Genomic DNA, 21,839 nt, shown 5'->3' on the forward strand with positions numbered 1-21,839 from the left:
ATGCGGGATCCTCCCAGACCGGGGCGCGAACCCGGTTCCCCTGCATCGGCAGGCAGACGCGCAAACACTGTGCCACCAGGGAAGCCCAAATAACTGTTTCGTTCCTTTTTATGGCTGAGTAATATTCCATTGTATATATGTGCCACATCTTCTTTATTCATTCATCTGTCGATGGACACTTAGGTTGCTTTCATGTCCTGGCTATTGTAAATAGAGTCAATAAGATCTTTTTATTCTACAAGGAAGACCAGAACTATGGACTGCTGAACAATTATTTAAAGGAGAACCCTATTTTTAAACATAGACTTATTTTAATTTTTTTCAATATTCAGAGGTAATGCACCTGAGGTTTGGAAGAGGGAGAGCTGCCACAGAAATTAAGAACATGCAGGACCACTGCTTAATGCCAGCATAGGAAGGGCTTCTAAACCGGAGTGGCATGATTGAAGAGGGGCTCCCTTTTCATGGGAGAGGGACTATAGGCTGATAAATCAAGAGCTGCTTTTATAAAGAGAGCATCACTAAATGGACAGGGGAGCCTGGGAGCTGTCAACTACAGTCCCACGCTCTGTAGGAGACGTAAGGAGGGATCACAGGTGATTAGAAGTGTTTTGAGCTAACTGACTCTCCCAGGTAAGGTTAAGCTTAGCAAGAAGACCCCTGCCAGACTATTGCTCCAGCTTTGATCTGCGCTCAGTAAGCAGCTGGCATCATGACCCTTTATCAAAAGCATGTGTGAGTGGATGAAAAGATAAAGTAGAAGATGGTAGGTAGGAAGTATCCAGGTGTCCATGGTTAATTGCATTAAGCCTCACTTGTGCATCTGTGCATCACATGGGGTCTTTTTTTCTTTGTATACAAGCATCATCAGCACAGAGCAAAGGGCAGGGAGGTCCGCACTTCCTTCATCAGTGATGTGGAGATTTACTTATTTCCAGACATCAACTGTACTGCACTGTTTTACTGTCACCACATTCTCTTATGTTCCCTGCTGGGAATGCCTTTTAATAATGACCAACTATTCTAATAGGAGGAGTCCTGGCTTGTTTTAAATTCATTCAAATTTAAAATCAACAGGCAGGTAAGAAATAGCAAGAGCCTCAATTAGGGTAATGGTTTTTAAAAAAAGATAATTCCAAGAAAAAATACAGGAGTTAAAATCCACAGGTGTTGGTTATTAACTGGATTCAGTTGAGAACTAGGGGGCTATGAGTTGGGTGACTGAATAGAGGATGGTGCCATCAACTGAGGTTGAAAATTGACTGCCTGCAGAACTCAAGGTGCCTAAGGGACACTGTATTAATAAAGATCAAGCTCTACTGTGGCAACAAATAGCCCAAAAATCTCAGTGGCTTGGGCTTCCCTGGTGACGCAGTGGTTGGGAGTCCGCCTGCCGATGCAGGGGACGCGGGTTCGTGCTCGGTCCGGGAGGATCCCGCGTGCCGCGGAGCGGCTGGGCCCGTGGGCCATGGCCCCTGAGCCTGTGCCTCCGGAGCCCGCGCTCCGCAGCAGGAGAGGCCACAGCAGTGAGAGGCCCGCATACCGAAAAAAAAAAAAAAAAAAAAAAAAAACTCAGTGGCTTAACAAACTTTTATTCCTTGCTCATATTACAGCCTATTGCAATTTGGGCAGTTCTCCTAGGAAGCTCCCCTTCAAAGAGTGACTCAGGATCCAGGCTCCTCCCATATTGTGACTCTGCCAGCTTGGAGAACTTTGCTTCCAGCCATGAGGATAGGAAAGTGAGGGATTGGTGCATATCATTTCCATTCACATCAATCCATACGCTAGGGCCCATTCCCAAACTAAATGCAGGAGAGGCTAGCAATTATAGTCTTCCTGTGTGCCTAGAAAGAAGAACAGTGTAGGATAAGCATCTAGCCATTTCTGCCACAGACATCCAAGTAATAATCAAGTAGATAGCTGAATAATCCAGCCTAGGGCGAGAGGGGCAAGAGTCAGAGCTAGAGATGTAGATTTGGATGTAACCAACTACTTAAACCTAGAAAAATCTATCAGATCAATCAAGCGGAGCATAGATCACAAGAAAAGAAGGGAAATCTGAGAAACACCAAGTTTTAAAGAACCAGAGAAGGAAGAGACATCGAGAAAGATGGCCGAAGTAGAAATTCACCAGGGACAAGGTGGGGAACACAGAAAGCAGCATAAAGAGTTTTCTTCTAGTAATTAAGAGATATATTCAGCATTCACTGAGGTGAAGCTGGTTAAGAGTGAAGGGACCATGTTTACAGAGTCAAAACATTAGCTCATTCTGATGAAGAATTTTTATTCCTTCTGGGTAATAGAGAACTGCTGGGATTTGTGGTTTGGATGCTGGAACAATGAAATTTCTAGGACCTCTCCATCGTATTAACATAAACAATATTAGGATTTTGAGAAAACACTTCCAGAACTGTTGGCATCTATATAATAGAAGGTAAACTGGGCTAGTAGACATATGAAGTGAGTCCTAGTTCTGGCTCTGTGTGGCCATGATGAAGTCAGTCTCTCTGAATGTCAGTACCTGTCTCTGAATGTGAAAATGCACCTTTAATAATAGCAATAATGGGTGACAGTCAGTATTCACAATAATGAGTGTTCATGATGTATCAGACCCTGTGCTAACTCCTTCTCACAGATTATCTCATTTATTCAATCCTATTTATTCCAGTACTATGAAGGAGATAATTTGAGAATATCCATTTTACAAATGGGGAAACTGATGCTGGGAAAAGTTAAGTAAGTTGCCCCTGATCACACACATGTGAAATTTAGGTACAGACAGGTAGAAATATAGGCTCAGAAAGATCAGGATCCCCACACCAGCTGATGCTGCCAAGCTTTCTTCATTTATTCAGAAAATATATAATGAGTGCTTCAGAGACATTGTCCCTGCTCTCAAGGAGCAATTTTCCAAGAAATGGGAAGCCAAGCACAGCACAGAGGTCTTTAACTCCCAATACCCAGGCGAGGGAGCTAATCGGGAGCTATGCTCTCCTCAACACACACTTCCTCACCCAGGCTCTAAGTGGGATATATTTCAAGTCCAGAATTTAATGGGCCCTTAATACATTTGAAAAGGTGCTTTTCCATTTTTGAGAAGGTGATTCCCCCCATCTTTGTTAGCTGAGTAGGTTAGTAATTAGGTTCTTTATCACTTTGTCAAAAATGGAGCAAGGAAAGCTAAACAAAGCTAGACTTCAATTACTTGTATTCCATAATGTGAAGAAAATGAACAAGGTGACCCAATTTTTAAATCCCTTTCAAGGTAAAGAGCTCAATCTTTTCACTTTCAAAAAAAAAAGTGTTTTTCTTTTAAAGCTATCTATCAATTTACATAGTATAATATTCTTATTATAATAAACCATAGAATTTAATGTCGTCTATGAGATTGTGAATATGACCATGTAATACAAATTATCAGGGGAAAACTACAATATCACAATAAACTAAACTAGCTTACTATTTTACTTTTTAATTTCAATTTAAGTGCATTCTTTATTCCCCTATAATTGTCAGTAAAATTAAATTCTCTTTTCCAATTAGACTAAAATCAAAATGTTTAGCTGCTGAGCCTCTCTGAGCTCTCCAGAAATCTTCTTTAACAGGTAAAATAAAAGCCATTATCTGGCACCCTATCAGTCTCCAACAGTGTTACTACACATTGTATGCAATAAAAAGATGGTGACTTTTTTTTAAATTTTCAAAGCCCAACTTCAGAAGAGATGCCTCACTAATGATTTTTTTTTCCTATTACTACCAATAAACCTATGAAGCCAAGTCTTTTTACTGCTATATCCCCAGGGCCCAGCCCAGGACCTGGGTCATAGTGCATATTCAATATTAGGTTGTTGAATGATTTGAATAGATAAAAACATATTATTTATTAATGATAGAGCAGTGAACACGACATATAAGGTCCCTCCTATCAAGAAGCCTACATTTGCGTGATGAAGGATGGAATAAAAGCAAACAAGTATATAAAATAATTTATTTTGGCAAGAGATCATAGCTGCTAGCATCTCTTCACACACACACCCCCAAAATAGTCCTCATTTATACCATTGAAGGTCATCCTCTTTAACTGACTGAACAGCTTCTGGAAGAATAAATATGGTGTGATATAAGTGGGCACCCCATCAGCCAGTTTTGTCTACTGAGGCCTGGTGATCCACCTTGACCAGCCTCACAATCTGTTCTTTAATAAACAGATGCCCCACACCACCCCAGTTCTAACAAAGCGACTGCTAAAATAGCCTGGAGTTGTCTGGATGCTGCTAGTCTCTCTCACAGGCTGGAGAATCCTCCAGGGCAAAACTTAATTTCAATTATTCTGCAGGGCAGAAACTAAAGACTAATGTTATCTGGGTCTGTAGATGTACACTTGCAATGGTTCACTTAAGAATGTTGTTCTGGGTGAGCTGTATGCATGCCTGTCCCAAATGTTTTGCACACATAGTTTTAAATTGTCCCCATTTGACAGAAGGTAAACACAGTGGCCCTAGGCAAAACTGAAAATCAAGACAAGTCTGTCTTAAATATCTAGCCTCCTCTTTCTATACCCTGCTATATTATGCTCATATACTCACTATTCGTCAGGGTTTGTGCAGGAAAATGGAAACCACTCTAGGTATTTCAAGTAGATTTTATTTTAGTTCAGATAATTAGGTGTTATCAAAATCATTGGAGGGGGGCTTGAGGAATGAGCCCAACTGGAGCACCAAAGAAAACAATTACTGGTGTGGGGGAGGAAGGTTTGGATTTTGAAATTTAATTTTCATATATAGCCTGAATAAAGTAGCCCTTAGTTTCTCAAAGAATAAGAATTGCCTATCAAAAACTCTATTCAAAAGCTTTTGGCTTTTCTAAAGAATTCTGGCTTCAAAAGCAGATTTCTAAAATTTAAGCCTTACTTGGTACATGAGAAAAGTCTTTAAAATTCCACGGAAAATAACTATTCACTCCAAAAATATTTGGAATTCAAAAACAGAAGAAATAAAGCTAATATCCAGCATGGAGAGGACTGTTTTAAGTGGAAGAAACCTTCTAAAAATCAAAGATAATACAATAATTAATTCCACCCTTTGTCTTTTATTACCATTTTGTGTAGGTTTAGGTACTTTGGGTCTGTGCTGTCTCCTCTTTCCTTTACTAAGCCCTAGGAATCTGCAGCTTGCTTACGGACCACAGGTAGCAATATTACCCACTATAACAGCACTAGATCTACAGTCTACCTTCTCACATTCAAGAATTTGACAAAATCATTCCATAAAGCAATTTATGCAGAATTGCTCTATTACTTTAAAAATAAAATTAAACATTGAAGGGAAAAATTTTTAACTATAATAAAGTACAGTTTAGAGCTTACATGGTTCTAGTATCAAACTGTTTTATTCCTCTATTTTTGTTTGCAATATGTACTGGTATTTTCCAATTCTCTTTGAAGATCTGCCCATGCTGGCATTCCCCACCATTACAAACACCTATGGCAGCCCTTTCTTCCAGAGCTGCACAAAGGATATGTCTTTTCACATGGTGCTTGGTCCTGGCTGCCTAAGAATGAAGCCATCTCCACAGCTGTGGAAGCAAAGCCTCTGAAGGGGCTGTGATGCTCTCTGTGCCTTTTCCTAAGTCAAAATAAAGAAGGTGAAGCCTCCAGAAATACCCAAAAAAGGAGGGAGTTCAGTGAATTTCCGGGTTGGCAAACACGCAGAGATTTGGGGAGAATGGCAGCCTGGAAAGGGCGTGGGAGCTCCTAGCCCTCTCCCCATACTTTGCCCTCTGCATCCCTCCCACCTGGCTGTTCCTGAGTTTTACCTTTCATAATGAGCTGGTGATCTAGAACTTATGGGGACAGAAGACAGAGGCCTTAGACCCTAAGGACAAAGTGTGTATGCTTCATCTGTGCACTGAGAATCACCCATCCCTCACTGGCTGAGTCCAAAACAGATTGGAAAAGAGAAAAGCCATGTGGCTGACAGGGTCTTGGTGCTCCAGCCAGGTATCAGGCCTGTGCCTCTGAGGTGGGAGAGCCGAGTTCAGGACATTGGTCTACCAGAGACCTCCCAGCTCCACGTAATATCAAATGGCGAAAGCTCTCCCAGAGATATCCATCTCAACGCTAAGACCCAGCTCCACTCAACGAACAGCAAACTCCAGTGCTGGACACCCCATGCCAAACAACTAAGAAGACAGGAACACAACCCCACCCATTAGCAGAGAGGCTGCCTAAAATCATAATAAGGTCACAGACATCCCAAAACAAACCACCAGACACGGTCCTGCCCACCAGAAAGACAAGATCCAGCCTCATCCACCAGAAAACAGGCATCATTCCCCTCAAGCAGGAAGCCTACACAACCCACTGAAACAACCTTAGCCACTGTTGGCAGACACCAAAAACAATGGGAACTACGAACCTGCAGCCTGCGAAAAGGAGACCCCAAACACAGTAAGTTAAGCAAAATGGGAAGACAGAGAAACACACAGCAGATGAAGGAGCAAGGTAAAAACCCACCAGACCAAACAAATGAAAAGGAAATAGGCAGTCTACCTGAAAAAGAATTCAGAGTAATAATAGTAAAGTTGATCCAAAATCTTGGAAATAGAAGGGAGAAAATACAAGAAATGTTAAACAAGGACCTAGAAGAACTAAAGAGCAAACAAACAATGATGAACAACACAATAAATGAAATTAAAAATCTCTAGAAGAAATCAATAGCAGCATAACTGAGTCAGAAGAATGCATAAGTGACCTGGAAGATAAAAGAGTAGAAATAACTACCTCAGAGCAGAGTAAAGAAAAAAGAATGAAAAGAATTGAGGACAGTTTCAGAGACCTCTGGGACAACATTAAAGCAACAATATTTGAATTACACAGGTCCCAGAAGAAGAAGAGAAAAAGAAAGGGACTGAGAAAATATTTGAAGAGATTATAACTGAAAACTTCCCTAACAAGGGAAAAGAAATAGTCAAGTCCAGGAAGCGCAGAGAGTCCCATACAGGATAAATCCAAGGAGAAACACGCCAAGACACACACTGATCAAACTATCAAAAATTAAATACAAAGAAAAATTATTAAAAGCAGCAAGGGAAAAGCAACAAATAATATACAAGGGAATCCCCATAATGTTAATAGCTAACCTTTCAGGAGAAACTCTGAGAGCCAGAGGGAGTGGCAGGACATATTTAAAGTGATGAAATGGAAGAACCTACAACCAAGATTTCTCTACCTGGCAAGGATCTCATTCAGATTCGATGGAGAAATTAAAACCTTTACAGTCAAGCAAAGGCTAAAAGAATTCAGCACCACCAAACCAGCTCTACAACAAATGCGAAAGGAACTTCTCTAAGTGGGAAACACAAGAGAAGAAAAAAACTTACAAAAACAACCCAAAACAATTAAGAAAATGGTAATAGGAACATACATATCAATAACTTCTTTAAATGTTAATGGATTAAATGTTCAAACCAAAAGACACAGATTGGCTGAATGGATACAAAAACAAGACCTGTACATATGCTGTCTACAAGAGACCTATTTCAGACCTAGGGACACATACAGACTGAAAGTGAGAGGATGGAAAAAGATATTCCATGAAAATGGAAATCAAAAGAAAGCTGGAGTAGGATATAATCCAACAAGAAGATATATATGCACCCAACATAGGAACATCTAAATACATAAAGCAAATACTGACAACATAAAGAGAGAAATTTATAGTGACATAATAATAGTAGGGGACTGTACCACCCCACTTACATCAATAGACACATCACTCAAACAGAAAATCAATAAGGGAATAGTGCCCTTATATAACACATTAGATCAAATGGACTTAATAGATATACATAGAACATTCCATCCAAAAGCAGCACAATACATTCTTTTCAACTGCACATGGAACATTCTCCAGGATAGATCACATGCTAAAACACGAAACAAGTCTTGGTAAATTTAATAAAATTAAAATCATATCAAGTATCTTTTCCAACCACAATGCTATGAGACTGGATATCAATTACAGGAAAAGACTGTAAAAAATACAAACACTTGGAGGCTAAACAATATACTACTAAATAACCAACAGATCACTGCAGAAATCAAAGAGGAAATAAAAAGAAACCTAGAAACAAATGACAATGAAAACAGGATGATCCAAAACCTATGGGATGCAGCAAAAGCAGTTCTAAGAGTGAAGTATAGAGCAATACAATCCTACCTCAAGAAACAAGAAACATCTCAAAGAAACAACCTAACCTTACACCTAAACAAATTAGAGAAAGAAGAACAAAACAACCCCTAAGTTAGCAGAAGGAAAGAAATCTTAAAGATCAGATCAGAAATAAATGAGAAAGAAATGAAGAAAACAATAGCAAAGATCAATAAAACTAAAAGCTTGTTCTTTGAGAAGATAAACAAAATTGATAAACCATTAGCCAGACTCATGAAGAAAAAAGAGAGAAGACTCAAATCAATAGAATTAGAAAGGAAAAAGGAGAAGTAACAACTGAGAGTGCAGAATTACAAAGGATAATGAGAGATTACTACAAGCAACTATATGCCAATAAAATGGACAACCTGGAAGTAATGGACAAATTCTTGGAAAAGCACAACCTTCCGAGACTGAACCAGGAAGAAATAGAAACTATAAACAGACCAATCACAAGTACTGAAATTGAAACTGTGATTAAAAATCTTCCAACAAACAAAAGCCCTGAACCAGATGGCTTCACAGGTGAATTCTGTCAAACATTTAGAGAAGAGTTAACACCTATCCTTCTCAAACTCTTCCAAAATGTAGCAGAGGGAGGAACACTCCCAAACTCATTCTACAAGGCCACAATCACCCTGATACCAAATCCAAACAGAGAGGTCACAAAGAAAGAAAACTACAGGCCAATATCACTGATGAACATAGATACAAAAATCCTGAACAAAATATTAGAAAACAGAATCCAACAGCACATTAAAAGGATCATACACCATGACCAAGTGGGGTTTATCCCCGGAAAGCAGGGTTTCTTCAATATATGCAAAATAATCAGTGTGATACACCATATTAAAAAATTGAAGGATAAAAACCAAATGATAATCTCAATAGATGCAGAAAAAGCTTTCAACAAAATTCAACACCCATTTATGATAAACACCCTCCAGAAAGTAGGCATCAAAGGAGCTTACCTCAACATAATAAAGGCCCTATATGTCAAACCCACAATCAACATCATTCTCAATGGTGAAAAACTGAAACCATTTCCTCTAAGATCAGGAACAAGACAAGGTTGTCCACTCTCACCACTATTATTCAACATAGTTTTGGAAGGGTTAGCCACAGCAATCAGAGAAGACAAAGAAATAAAAGGAATCCAAATTGGAAAAGAAGAATAAAGCTGTCACTGTTTGCAGATGACATGATACTATACATAGAGAATCCTGAAGAGGCTACCAGAAAACTACAAGAGGCTAATCAATGAATTTGGTAAAGTAGCAGGATATAAAATTAATGCAGAGAAATCTCTTGCATTCCTAGACACTAATGATGAGAAATCTGAAAGAGAAATTAAGGAAACACTCACACTTACCATTGCAAAAAATACTTAGGAATAAACCTACCTAAGGAGACAAAAGACCTGTATGCAGAAAACTATAAGACACTGATGATAGAAATTAAAGATGATTCAAACAGATGGAGAGATATAGCATGTTCTTGGATTGGAAGAATCAACATTGTGAAAATGACTCTACTACCGAAAGCAATCTACAGATTCAATGCAATCCCTATCAAACTACCACTGGCATTTTTCACAGAACTAGAACAAAAAATTTCACAATTTGTATGGAAACACAAAAGACCCCGAATAGCCAAAGCAATCTTAAGAAAGAAAAATGGAGCTGGAGGAATCAGGCTCCTGGACTTCAGACTATACTACAAGTATAGTAGTATATACTATATACTATACTATAGTATATACTATACTTCAGACTATTATACTACGGTATTCAAGACAGTATGGTACTGGCACAAAAACTGGCACAAAAACAGAACTATAGATCAATGGAACAGTATAGAAAGCCCAGTGATAAACCCATGCATATATGGTCACCTTATCTTTGATAAAGGAGGCAAGAATATACAATGGAGAAAAGACAGCCTCTTCAATAAGTGGTGCTGGGAAAACTGGAGTGTTACATGTAAAAGAATGAAATTAGAACACTCCCTAACACCATACACAAAAATAAACTCAAAATGGTTTAAAGACCTAAACGTAAGACCAGACACTATAAAACTCTTAGAGGAAAACATAGGCAGAACACTCTATGACATAAAATCACAGCAAGATCCTTTCTGACCCACCTCCTAGAGAAATGGCAATAAAAACTAAAATTAAAAATGGGACCTAATGAAACTTAAAAGCTTTTGCACAGCAAAGGAAACCATAACCAAGATGAAAAGACAACCCTCAGAATAGATGAAAATATTTGCAAACGAAGCAACTGACAAAGGATTAATCTCCAAAATATACAAGCAGCTCTGGCAGCTCAATATCAAAAAAACAAATAAATCAATCCAAAAAATGGGCAGAAGATCTAAAGAGACATTTCTCCAAATAAGATATACAGATTGTCAACAAACACATGAAAGGATGCTCAACATCACTAATCATTTGAGAAATGCAAATCAAAACTACAACAGGTTATCACCTCACACCGGTCAGAATGGCCATTGTCAAAATATCTACAAACAATAAATGCTGTAGAGGGTGTGGAGAAAAGGGAACCCTCTTGCACTCTTGGTGGGAATGTAAATCGATACAGCCACTATGGAGAACAGTACGGAGGTTCCTTAAAAAACTAATAATAGAACTTCCATATGACCCAGCAATCCCACTACTGGGCATATACCCTGAGAAAAGCATAATTCAAAAAGAGTCATGTACCACAATGTTCATTGCAGGAGACTGTCATACAGAGTGAAGTAAGTCAGAAAGAGAAAAACAAATACCGTATGCTAACACATATGGAATCTTAAAAAAAAAAAAAAGGTTTCTGAAGAACCTAGGGGCAGGACAGGAATAAAGACGCAGACGTAGAGAACGGACTTGAGGACACGGGGGAAGGGGAAGGGTAAGCTGGGACGAAGTGAGAGAGTGGCATGGACATATATACACTACCAAATGTAAAATAGCTACTGGGAAGCAGCCACATAGCACAGGGAGATCAGCTCGTGCTTTGTGACCACCTAGAGCAATGGGATAGGGAGGGTGGGAGGGAGACGCAAGATGGAGGAGATATGGGGATATATGTATATGTATAGCTGATTCACTTTGTTATACAGCAGAAACTAACACACCATTGTAAGGCAATTATACTCCAATAAAGATGTTTTAAAAAATAACCATCACGGGCCTCTACTGTGGCTCTTCTATTCAGAAATGAAGTTATTCCAGATCAGGAAGTTATCCAGGAACTAAAGAATGTAAACAATGTAGACAGCGCTTTTACCAACACTTCGCCTTATATTCTCAGCATTATTGTAATCCTTTTAGAGATAAGGAAACTGAGGCTGAGAGAGATTTAAAGGGCTTCTGGTATAGTCGTAACTAGAACACAAGTGTGTTTCCAATTCAGCTCTCTCTTCATGACACCACAGTTTTGGGTTGAGAAGAACAACGAGATTAGTGACCTGGGCTGGTAGAAGGAGTCATCATCTTGGGGCAGATCATGAGAATGCAGCCGTGAGCAGTTACTGGATTTGCCTATATGAAGAGTGTTGGGGAAAAGAACGGACTTGGCATTTCAGACAGATGATAGGACCCTGCATCCAGGACGAACCGGTCTCTTTCCTTTCAAAATTCATTTAAACTTTTCTACTCACTAATAACTTGGCTTTTAAAGGAGTTACATATGTTAATTTTTTAACTTGCATAAATTAGAGGAGAGTCTTACAATATTCTTTCTCTTAAGTGCCAGGATTATCCTAAACCAGAGCAAAGTATGTAAAACTTCATCAGATCTGGCTGAGTTTTAAAGATTTCAAGAGCATGTTCCCTGGGGTTTGCTTGCCTATGTGTTATCATGCTTCTCTTATATGCTTGTGTAATTATTATACAAATTTATTGATTTTGCAGGATTCACAGTCCCAGCAATTTCTCATTGATTAGTTCAGGGTTGATTTTATCAAAGGCTAAACAAGGACCTCCAGGAATTGAAGAAGCTCAAAAATGAATGCAACTGGTAATTTCTTTCTACCTACTGAGTCTCGTGTGGAAACTTTTTGCTAGCATCCGTGAGTGGAACTTCCTAAGTACCAGCACAGAGCTAGGAAGCTTATGGCAATTTTAAGAAAAACGTTTAGGTTCAATAATAAAAGTTTACTGGATTTTCTGATTTTCTTTTCCTGCCCTTTTTTATGGGCTTGGTTGTTTTGCTAAATTAAGTTTGAGGTTCACTCGCTTTGTTATAACACCCGTTAATGAGGCCAAAATGTCAGGCTCCATCTCTGTAGTGACAAACTGCGCCTCTAACCTCAGGGAGCTTCCCTGGTAGATGAAAACAGGGAGGATATTTGCAAATACAGGGAAAACAATTTCAGGCCCTGACACGGAGACTGGCATTGCCTTCACTTTACACAAAATAGCAAATTGTTCCCTTCCGTAAGAAAGAAAAACCCAAAGGAAATTATTAGTGTCATAGAAGAAATGAGTGTCAAAAAAAAAAAAAAAAAATTAGAAGGTCCAAAAATGATTAACACAAAACCAAACCCATGGTTTAGAAGATGGAAGTTTTATTTGGTTTGAGATGCCCCAGGGATTACTCGGCATAAATGTGCTAAACAGTCCAGGTTGCACATCATGTAATTAAAATCTGATTAATTCTTATCGGGTTAGCAAAGGGTGCTGCTTTTTACCCCCCAAACAAATTGGCAATGCACCTGAACATTAAATTTAATTTGTCACTTTGCACATTTCACTGGCTCTATTGTAATAGACTTAGAAGCACATTTGCCACTCTGTCCCTTTTTGACATCAGTTCTCCCTACACTATGTACATTAGGTAAATACTAAAATGTAGATAGGACAGAGTACTTTTAAAGTTCTCTCATTTAGGAACATCACAATGAACTAATTGTGATTCAAGATATCAACACTACTTCTTGGCAGTTGCTACCAGCAAAAAACAATAAAATGTAAATGAACAAATTACTGTTTAAACGGCAATACTTTTGATAATCAGCAGATACACTGAGGGATAAATATGGGGGAAAAAATCTGAAAAGGGAAAAAGGGGATTTAAATTTAAACAGAATTTCTTTTAATGTTTCCCCCATTGTACTAAAGTCCATCTTTAATTCATATTACAGTGAGTAATTTATAATGCTGTGTCAAAATAGATAGGCAAAGAGGATATGCATTTAAATTTTAAATCTGATCCCTAAGTTTGAATTTAATATTGTGCCCTAACTGAGTCCTGTATGTAGAATGGGAATTCTGAATCTGTTTTGAATGTCACAAGGATCAGCGATCATACATAGTGTTATCATTGTTCATTATCTAATATGACTTGTGAAAAGAACATGAAATAGCATTAATCATTATTTTCTACTAATAATAATATACTTTCAATGCAAATTTCACCATTTTCTAAATATCTGGCAGCAGGAAATTCTTCTCCTTCATCATCGCCGCCAACCACCCCCTCTCCTTTATTCTGGATTTGCAGCTGGCAGCCTTGGTGACTAATAAAATGCATCCCCCACCAACGGGAAGATTTAGACCTTACAACATTAAAGAAAAACTGAACTCCTGACCCCAAACCCAAACACCTAGAATCACAAAATCATCGGGCCCCATGGGACCTCAGGAGTCATCAAATCTGGCCCCTCATTTGTCAGATAGGGAAATAAAGGCCAATTTGGTAAATTGACTTGCTGAAGGTCACCCAGCTGGTTAAAGGCAGAGAGGGAACTGGAAACCAGAGCTCCTGACTTCAGGTTGAGTGCTCGTCCGCATACACAAATGAGCAGAATAACATCAGCTGGAGAAGCACAGACCTAGGATCACACAGACCTGGGTTTGAATTCTGATTCTGCCAATTCTTTGCTTTAATTTCTTCATCTGAAAATGGTATAAGCTAATGATACATACTAGGCATGTTATTGTGAGGATTATATGCTATGATACACAGAAAGTACTTAATCATAGGCCTGGCAAAGAGTAAATACTCAATAAATATTAACAATGGGTATTAACTCATGTTGCCTAGACAACAATTTTTGTTCACATAAGTAACCTTTGTCTCCCACTCCCCTCCAAAAAAAACACAAACTATACATATAGTTATATATATAAAGTTATATATATACACAGTTGGTAAGGATGAAACTTGGACTCAAGACCAGTGTATTGCTTCATCAACAGGGAAAAATAAGAGACTCAAAGAAGACAACATAACTTACTACAGGGCAAATATAATCCAATGCATCTTCAATGGCCTGTAAAATGATCCTAGTGACCTTATTTGTCTGCCCATCCAACTCCCAACACACATCTGTGCCCTTTAGCACAACTGGAAAGTGAGCAAACATGGTGATGGAATAGGTGAAGGGAGGTGGTGGTGTTTATCTAGGCCAATGTTGCATGTGTACATGTGGGGGGTGGGCGATGCATGTGTGAGTACTCAAGGAGGAGCGGGGAGGGAGACACAGAGGGTGAGAGAGAGATTGACTAGTGAGGCTAACTGCTTAACCAGAAAAGTTCACCTTGTTGCTACCAGGGCAAGGCTCCTAGGTACTGTTAAGTATCCATAGCCTAAATGTCAGAGCTGGAATAAGGGAGTCATGGTGGCAGTTGCCAACCTAGAAGGAGCCCTAGACCCTCATTAGAGATGGAGACAAGTGTGTTCACCAGAACTCTCTCCAGTCAGAACACAGTATGTGCTGAATGATTTGAGAAGCTGTTGGGAATTGGGACTCCACAGGGGTATTTCTTCAGTGTAGCTGTACTGGTCTGGACTTTTGGGTTTTAAATTTATCCCCTCAATTATGACACTTCCAAGAGTGAAATAAGACACTATTCATAACTATGCTGGGAGAACAGGTATAAAGTAGGACTGTCCCAAAATGAGGACACATGGTCACCTTAGTTTTAAGTGCTGGAAATCTAATCGAACTGGCTTCAGCAAAATGACATTTATTGGGCTCAGTGTTTTAAAAGTCCAGTGGTAAGTCTAACATCAAGGATGCCAGTTTCCAAGACTCAGTCTCTCTCACTCCATCTCTCTGTTCTGTTTTCCCTCTCTCAGGCACGCCCAGTCCCCGTAGTGGCCCCTGGCACCTCCAGGCTTACATCCTGCATCATCAGAAGCAACATCAGCTTCTGTTTCCCAACACTCTACCAAAGTCCAAGAAAAGTTTCATTGGTCCACTTGGGTCTCAAGCCCATCTTTGACCCAGTCACTGTGGCCATGAGGGAATGGAATAGGCTGATTTGTCAAATCTGTATCATAAGGCCACTTCTGGACTTGAGGATAAGAGAGAGGACGAGTCAACCACCCAAACCACATGGACCAAGCTTAATCAAGGTATGATTCCCCAATGGAAAAGCAAGACATAAATTTGCAAGAAGGGGAATTATGCTGGGCAGGTAAGATCAAAAATGTTCACTAACTCCAGGACTTGTGTTTAGCTAATAAACATTTTTTTGGTAAGATCCTTAGGTGCCAGGATCCATGTTAATGACTCTATCTGGATTATCCCATTTAAACTTCAAAACAATTATATAAGCTAGATACTTTATTATATGCATATTATAGATGAGGTAGCTCAGGTACATAGAAAATTAAGTCACTTCCCCATTCACAAGCCAGGGCATGAAAAATTCAAGACTGGAAGCCAGGCAGTCAGATTCCAGAACCCACGCTCTTAGCTCTTACCTAGGGAAACATCCCATGCAGGCTATGGCAAGCACATTTGGTTAGATCTCTTGGAACAACACAGTAGAGGTTTGGAGTGAATTAGAAGAAAGAGCCTAAGGCCAGTCAAGAAAAGCATCCTGTCTGTTGATTTAAAGCCCCAAAGTCCTGATACAAATTACTGCAGTACCTGACAGAGTCCGGAGGCCCTGCAGTCAGCCAGCTTCTTGGGATAAGAATGAGAAGCAGCTTGATCTGTCTGGCTTCATCTGTATCTCTGAAATACCAGCAGGGAAGTCTCTCAACACAACTGAGAAAGCATGCGCCAACAGTGGGTCCTATGAATTCAAAAAGCCCTCCATTAATAAACAACATCAAAAATTTAACATCAAAGAATGGGAAAAAAAAGGAGGGCGGGTATTTACAAACTACTTTTCTTATAGCAAAGAATTTCTTATTACTGTTATGCAAAAGGAACTTCAAAGATTCCAGAAATAATTTAGTTATGTCAATGCAGAGCATTACTTGGCAACTTTGAGTGCAAGTATATTTAAATATATTTGGCCATGTTTACTTGCACATTCCTAAATTAGACCTGAATAACTAGCTGACAGATACATAGTACAAACAGCTTGTTTGTAACAGGAAAACTGTTCAGTCTATCTTCCCTTATAATTGAGCTTCCACAGCCTTGATTTATTGGTGTAGTTCAGGAAATTTATCCCACATAGAGTTATAGGGAATCACTTTCATTTGTATGCTAACTGATTTTGATTATTTTTTTTTAGCATCGTCAGTGGCCTTGATGATTGATTTTCAATCTAGCTAAACCAGTTCGTATTATACATATTTCCCAGTAGGAAAGAGATTATCTTAGCAGACAGTACACTTCATGGCACAAAGAAAGTTCTAGCTCATTCCACTGATATTTGAAAGTTTTCAAGGGACATGCCACATGAGCAAGGCTTCTGGGCTTTTGAAGGAAAGATTATAGCAACAACCAAAAAAAGTAGTTAATTCTTTAATGAAATGACATAGATACAGTGAGGGTACACATAACAGCTAAACAGTTACTTAAGAATTTAGTCTCTGGGGTCAAGATTCTGGGGTTTGAATCTTAGCATCACCACTTACCAGTATGTGACTCTAGGCAAGTTACCGAACCTGTCTAGACCTTCGTTTCCACACCGCAAAATCAGAGCCACTAGCAATATCAACAATATTGAGTTGTTTGAGGATTAAATAAAATGATGCATGTGTGACACATTTGGCATGGTTCTTGGCTCATAGAAAGCCCTCAATAAATACTAGCTCTTGTTGCTGTTGTTGTTGTTGTTTTTAGAGTTGCAAAGGAAATAAACACAACGATACCTCTCTGGCCACCAGATACCTAATAACTTAAGGGGAATGGAATATGAGATTGACGATTTCCACTTAGCCCATTGTGACTTCTCTGCACATAGGCTAGAATTTATTCTTTTGATTATCGACCCACATTTGTCACAATGTCCCAGTCAAAGAATGAAGTGGGATCGTTAATGCAAGATGCTTTTAATTAATACAGCAGTAAATTTTCATTCACTTCAGAGTTTTCCTTCCTGACCCATATCTATCATATTTGATCATACATCATATCCTGACCATATAAACAAAGCCTTTGTCCTATACATTGCCTTTCTGTATCTTTCACCCCCACCCCCGCCATGCCACTAATTCTCCTCCAAAAGACTTGTAGCATTACTAGCTGTAACTTTGCAAAATCTGAGGATATGCTTCACATTATACTTGAGGCAGGTACCAGACAGCGCATTTCTCATCCTCGTCCCCCAGGCCTCCAGGGAAAATAGGACTGTATGATATGTAATGGACATACCTGTGGTTTCTGTACCCATCCATGTTCTTTTTTTTGATGACACCACTGGATTTGCTTTGGGGAAGTCCCTTTAGCCCATTGCACACAGTTACAGTGAGGCTGTCAGTTAAGGTACCTACTTCTCGTGGACAAAGAATGGATATATGACCTGTATTTGTTTCCTAAGGGTACCAAAACAAATTACCACAAACTTCCTGGCTCAAAACAACAAAAACTTACTCTCTCACAGTTTAGGAGGACCCCAGTCCAAAATCAAGCTGTCATCAGGGTTGGTTATTTCTGGAGGCTCTGAGGGATAAACTTTCCCCTGTCTCCCTTCCACCCTACAGTGGATGTTGTCAATCCTTGGTGTTCCTCAGCTTGTAGACACACCACTCCTATCTCACCTCCTTCCCCGTGTCTCTGGGTCTCCTTTTGTTCTGACTCTCATTAGGACATTCTCATCAGATGCAGGACCCACCCTTATCAAGTATGGCCTCATTCCTACCCTTACCTTAGTTACATCTGTAAAAAGCCTTACTCTAAATAAGGTCCCATGTTTTGAAGTTCTGGGTGGACATGAATTTTGAGGGGATGCTATTCGACCCATTCCATGACCCAAGACAGGCCAATCCAACTCTCTTTCCCTGGAAAACCAAAAGAACTAAAATTATTTGCAACACGTTTGTTTTACCAGCAGAATCCTGAAGAGACTGCCCACTAGTTCCTGTTACCTATGTCCCAGAAGCTTCTCAGGTCTCCTACGTTGCATGGCTGAGTTATTCAGGGTCTCCTTCATTCTGTGCATTACCCAATATCCTGGCAATAAATTCCCATGTAGCTTAACCAGGTGGAATCAGGTTCTGCTACGAGAAACCAAAGGAGTCTAAAGCAGAGACTACAATGTCTGAACCACCTCAGTCCTGAAATGTAGAAATAAGAATAATTGATGTCAAGGCCTATTTTTTACACTTTCCACTAACTAAATAGTCCTTTGATCACAACTCTTCCACCCGTCTAACTTAGAATACTTTATTTCTGGAGACTTTACCTGCTTGTCACAGTAATTTTTCTAGAAGTCTTAAAAGTTTATGCAAATATGTAGGTGATAGTTCCCAGCATCCTTCCAAATCCTGAAAATGCTGACAGACTGACTAAACTAAGAAGTTATCTTATAATCCTAGGGCAGACTAATTAAATCCTACACATTGACGTTTTTGGCTAAAAAATGATAACTACACTAATTAGCCTGTTAGAAAATGTACATATCTCATTGTGCCAAATGAGAGGGGATTCCTTATAATTGTTCCTATAGGATTGCAAGCAACTGCTGGGGACACGATCTAATTGCAGGAAATGTCATTACCTTCCAAGTCCCATCACCCACTTAACTACTGAAGAGGTTCCCACCCGAACAGTGAGGAGGAGTCAGAGCTGGATGGGTTTCCTAGAATCATGGCTCATTACCACCACACTCCAAAGTTTTTAGGAACATAATGAGTCTTTGCAAGTGGAATGAACGTGGCCTCTGACTTCCTACCAGATCCCACACTGTCTCAGGACACCAGGAAGCCAATAATGCTAACAAACTAGTACAGAGTGAAAAATTAAAACACTGTAAACTTTTGAAGACACCGCAGAAGCTATAGCCCATGTTTATGAAGAACATTTGGAGCTTTCAGGAAATCATTTATTTAAGTAAAATCCCTAAAGATTTACTAAATGTCAGGCAGAGAAATTAAAATGTCAGTATACTGAAGCAAGGTCAAAACTGAATTAATAGCACGGAGGCAAATTACTCAATCGGATACAATTTAACAAATCTTTGTGGACACCCACCATGTGCCTGACACTTTAGTAGGCCCAGCAGGGGATCAAAGATAAGAAAGAAGAGGCTGAGGCCCCCAGAGAGTTTGCAATCCAGTAAGAAGAATGAGAGCAGAAGGCAAACCCCAGAAATACAAAGGGGAAAATGCTATAGGAAAGAAAGAAACAAAGTGCTGGAGGAAAAAAGGATTACTTTAATTGCAAAGATCAAGAAAGGCTTTCCTAGAGGAAGTAAAAATAGGGGTGGTCCTTGACCGACAGATATGCAGAAAAGATTAACCAGATGGACAGTCAACCCAAGTAAAATCAGAAAGATAGGAAAATCCATGGTATATTCAGAGGACAGAAATTAGTTTTTCTGAGATACAGGGCTTACTAAAGAGGGAGACATGGCTGGAAAAACAGGTTGCAGCTACCCCAAGGAGAGGCTTACAGGATAGGTACATGGTCTTTTTTATTCATGGAGGGCAATGAGAGTCATTGAAAGTTTTTGCAAGGAAGCAGTCTGTTCAGCACTAGCTTAAGGAGGATTCATTCATCTGGAGGCAATGTGAATGACAGACAGAAGCCAGAGATATCAATCTGTTGGGAATCTGACTCAGTTTTAATCAGGAGAGTTTGGAAAGAAAGCAGGAAGGAGGGAAGGAGGACACATGTGCAAGAGACAGGACAATGTCCCAAACCAGAATAGGAGTTCTCAACCCTGGCTGCATGGTAGACTCTCATGGGTAACATTATTGAAATGCTGAATGCCAGGGCCCGCGCCAAACCAATAACATCAGAACCTCTATGGTTGGGCCCAGGCATTGGGATGTTTGAAAAGTTCACCAGGTGATTCCAATACACAGATAGTACTGATCCTCACTTATTCTTCAAGGTATAGTCCAGGGGCCAGCAGGCCCAGCATCACCTGAGAGCATGTTGGAAATACAGATTCTCAGACCACTCCTCTCAGAATATGCACATTAACAAGATGACCAGGAAATATGCTCATGAACATTTAAGTTAGAGAAGTACAAACAGATGCTTCTGGGACAGGCCCTGAGATGCTTCAGGTCTAATCAGTGCCCAGGTGAAGCCAACACAGGTCCACAAACCACACTTGAGAATGTGTTAGAAATGCCAACACTGCGCATGGTCAGGCCACTCACTGGGGCTTCTGCTGTTTTCCTGAGGTCCAGTTTCCTCCCTTTCACTGTGTGTTCTAGTGTCAGACCTCATCCCCATCTCTGCAACCTGTCACCATGTTCACAGGTGTCAAGAACAACTCCAGGAAAACAGTTTGGCTGTTCCTCAAGAAGCTACACATGAATTACCATATGACCCAGCAATTCCACTCCTAGATATATACCCAAAAGAAAAGAAAGCAGAGGTCACAAATCAAGCCTCAGTAAATTTAAGAAAATTGAAATCATATCAAGCATCTTTTCCGACCACAACACTATGAGATTAGAAATCAATTATGGGAAAAAAAAAACTGTAAAAAATACAAACACATGAAGGTTAAAAAATACGCTACTAAATAACCAAGAGACCACTGAAGAAATCAAAGAGGAAATCAAAAAATACCTAGAAACAAACGACAATGAAAACACGATGATGCAAAACCTATGGGATGCAGCAAGAACAGTTCTAAGAGGGAAGTTTATAGCAATACAATCCTATCTCAAGAAACAAGTAAATGACCTAACCTTACACCTAAAGCAATTAGAGAAAGAAGAACAAACAAAACCCAAAGTTAGTAGAAGGAAAGAAATCACAAAAATCAGAGCAGAAATAAATGAAATAGAAGTGAAGAAAACAGTAGCAAAAATTAATGAAACTAAAATGTGGTTCTTTGAAAAGATAAACAAAATAGGTAAACCTTTAGCCAGACTCATCAAGAAAAAGAGGGAGAGGACTCAAATCAATAAAATTAGAAATGAAAAAGGAGAAGTTACAACTGACAACAGCAAAGATCAATAAAACTAAAAGCTGGTTCTTTGAGAAGATAAACAAAACTGATAAACCTTTAGGCAGACTCATCAAGAAAAAAAGGGAGAAGTCTCAAATCAATAAAATTAGAAATGAAAAAGGAGAAGTTACAACTGACACCACAGAAATACAAAGGATTGTAAGAGACTACTACAAGCAGCTATATGCCAATAAAATGGACAACCTGGAAGAATGGACAAATTCTTAGAAAAGTACAACCTTCCAAGACTTGCCCCGGAAAATATTGGAAATACGAACACAACCAGTACGAGTAAA

The 21,839-nt window shown here is 39.4% G+C and overlaps 1 long non-coding RNA gene across 1 annotated transcript in view; it reads right to left on the reverse strand.

Annotated features, from left to right (window-relative positions):
* Nucleotides 1-21,839, reverse strand: part of LOC114486424 (uncharacterized) — a 561,190-nt gene that overhangs the window by 335,883 nt on the left and 203,468 nt on the right. Inside the window, exon 2 of the long non-coding RNA XR_003680111.2 lies at nucleotides 16,101-16,248. This is a non-coding gene — a long non-coding RNA (uncharacterized lncRNA). The remainder of the gene's footprint in view (nucleotides 1-16,100; nucleotides 16,249-21,839) is intronic.

This window comes from Physeter macrocephalus, chromosome 6 (assembly GCF_002837175.3).
Source record: "Physeter macrocephalus isolate SW-GA chromosome 6, ASM283717v5, whole genome shotgun sequence".
In the NCBI taxonomy this organism is placed as follows: Eukaryota; Metazoa; Chordata; class Mammalia; order Artiodactyla; family Physeteridae; genus Physeter; species Physeter macrocephalus.